The following is a 2,999-nucleotide window of genomic DNA, read 5'->3' on the forward strand; positions in this document are numbered from 1 at the left end:
ACTGCTGAATACTTTCTTCTGTGTGATTTAATGTTACTAATTGTCTAAATATAAAGAGGCATCCGACCTCAAGATCTTTTTTTTTTTTTTTGGTTTTTCGAGACAGGGTTTCTCTGTGTAGCCCTGGCTGTCCTGGAACTCACTCTGTAGACCAGGCTGGCCTCAAACTCAGAAATTCACCTGCCTCTACCTCCCAAGTGCTGGGACGACCTCAAGATTTTATAACTTTGTTTACATTCATGCTGCTCCCGTTTGTTATAGATTGTTTTTAATCAAAAGATATCTGAGATGGGGCTGGTGAGATGGCTCAGCGGGTAAGAGTACCCGACTGCTCTTCCGAAGGTCCTGAGTTCAAATCCCAGCAACCGCATGGTGCCTCACAACCATCCGTAATGAGATCTGACTCTTCTGGGGTGTTTGAAGACAGCTACAGTGTACTTACATATAATAAATAATTTTAAAAAAAGATACCTGAGATAGTATTAACATTATTACATTGCTCTGCTTTGCATATTCTTTTCTATAAAAGTTCTTTTCCTGTACTTGAATGTGTGTTCCCTCATGCGCACAAACACTTCGGACTGGGTTCGTACTGAAGGGTTTAAACATCCTGAAAGAGAATAGGGCTGCTAAAGGAAAATGAATGATGCCCTGTCGATTCGCTGATCAGAGCACTCTCGTTTAATAATCGGACTTTCTTAAGTACAAGGAAGGATTCCCAGCCTGCCCTTGAGTCCCTTAGAAGCTGCTGCGGAGGTGGAGATGAGTATCTGGTAGGCGGGTCCAAGCGATAGTGGGCGGAGACGATGTTGCATTCTGGGAAATCTGGGGAAGTCTTCTCATTAGCAATTCTGTGTGCCTGTAGGGGGTGCAATATAATGTTTAGAGGGAGAGTGATTAGTGGAGGTGAGAAACCCCAATACTTGAAGAAAGGTAGAACAAAGAACTTTACCACACTAAGTGTATTCCAATTTGTCCTATACTAAGGGTCATACTATATTTCCAAAGTGAATCAGGAGAAAGAGAAGTATTTCTAACATTCCTAGTACTTAAGAGAATTTTCTACACAATGATGTTGCTGATGTATTGCTAAATAAGTTGGAAAAACAATTAATTGTAAACTTGTATCTTGTTCAAAAGTCTATTCTAATTGGCACCCACTATATATCTTCTAATTGATATGGGTGAGAGAAAGAGATTGGGGGGGGATGATAGATACACAGTTTCCTTCAATATCCCTTTTGTATATATGGTTTGTATCCATTATGATGAATGATATACCTATGAGAGGAAAAGTAACAAACTAAAAGTTTGAATATAACATTCACAGAGTTTCACATTTTGTTCCACATAGACATGTGATAAAGGGATTAAGGTTACTGCACAACATCCCTCTTACCTCCCATAACCTGCCTGTCTCGCTAAACTTAGCAATGTCACTATGTTACTAATATATGAGTGACTAGAGCTTTACTATAGACTATTCCCTTCTTAGAATTGTTGATATATAAAAAAAGAAAACAAAAAAAGAAAAAAACCAGAATACTTGATATATATATCAACTATTCTATGTGTGTATCTTTTCCAAAAAATATCAGAAAGGGACTTTCAGTTGTACAGTATAGCTCTAATATGGCTTTGTTACAAATAGGGATATACACTAAGGCATTGTTTCCATGTCCTCTTTCCTAAAGGAAAGCCTTGCAAAAACAAATCAGATACAGGACATTGAGGACCATGGTTTTGTTACAATGTAACAATCATCAATAGACTTCAATATGTGATTATTTACACTGTTGCTTTTCTTTAAAACTTTTTGCACACATTACAATTTTTTCAGAGATACATTTGTATGAGCTTGTACATGAAAATTACCTTCTGAGTCTTCTAGATCTTTGACAATATTCTTCAATATTTTGGTCTTCCCAAATAAAGCCTAAAGTAGAGTAACAGAAAATGTATGTATAGAAATTTTCCAAAATGTAAGTTACTATCTTCTGTGAACTTTAGAGTCATGCATGATTTATTCACCACATTCTTCGTCCATCTCAATTGAAATTACAGAAGAGCAGGCTGGTGAGATGGCTCAGTGGGTAAGAGCACCCGACTGCTCTTCCGAAGGTCCNGAGTTCAAATCCCAGCAACCACATGGTGGCTCACAACCATCTATAACGAGATCTGACTCCCTCTTCTGGAATGTCTGAAGACAGCTACAGTGTATTTACATATAAATACTTACAAATAAATAAATGAATCTTTAAAAAAAAGGGTGGAAATTACAGAAGAGCATCAAAAGAAACAAAATGTTTTCTCCAATTCTACAACAGGGAAAGGGTTCAGTCTTACCTACAGCACTGAGGTTCCTGTAGGTCTCCAGCATGACATCTTTGTAGAGCTTTTTCTGGGAAGGATCCAGCAAAGCCCAATCTTCCTGAGTGAAGGTCACATGGCCATCCTCATATGTCACGGCATTCTAAAGTATCCCATACATGAGCACAAAAGAGAGGACAATAGAGACAACTTTGGACAGGTATTCTTCCTAGACAATGTGTTCATATAAATCTGGGGCCTGACCCACTTATTTCCTTACACAGAAGTTCTACTGTTAACTACCAAGTCATATTAAAAGGAAACTAAATAAAGAGGTTCACCCCTGTCATTTCTCAGCCCTTTGAATAGGATGTAGCCTGTCTAGAGAAATGTCAATTACTGATATAAAGAGAGAAGCTCTACAAGATAAATCGTGCTTCCCATACATCAAAGAAATGTGTATTAACATTAACAATTACTAACTATAAAGATCAGTAGGGGCTGGAGAGATGACTCAGTGGGTAAGAACACCGTTCAAATCCCAACAATCACATAGTGACTCACAATCATCCATAATGCGATCTCATACCCTCTTCTGCTGCATCTGAAGACAGCTACAGTCTACTTAGATGTAATAATAAATAGGTCTTTAAAAAAATCAGTAGGCAACCTGGGTCTATTGGCATAGG

The 2,999-nt window shown here is 38.0% G+C and overlaps 1 long non-coding RNA gene across 1 annotated transcript; it reads right to left on the reverse strand.

The window, feature by feature from the left end:
- Window positions 1-441: 441 nt before the first annotated feature.
- LOC110315552 lies at window positions 442-2,468 on the reverse strand. The gene is made up of 3 exons (XR_003843206.1): window positions 2,347-2,468; window positions 1,876-1,936; window positions 442-859 (listed from the first exon to the last, which is right to left on the reverse strand). It is a non-coding gene; the product is annotated as an uncharacterized LOC110315552 (long non-coding RNA).
- Window positions 2,469-2,999: the final 531 nt, after the last annotated feature.

The sequence above is a fragment of the Mus pahari genome, unplaced genomic scaffold (assembly GCF_900095145.1).
Source record: "Mus pahari unplaced genomic scaffold, PAHARI_EIJ_v1.1 scaffold_10336_1, whole genome shotgun sequence".
NCBI classification, from domain to species: Eukaryota; Metazoa; Chordata; class Mammalia; order Rodentia; family Muridae; genus Mus; species Mus pahari.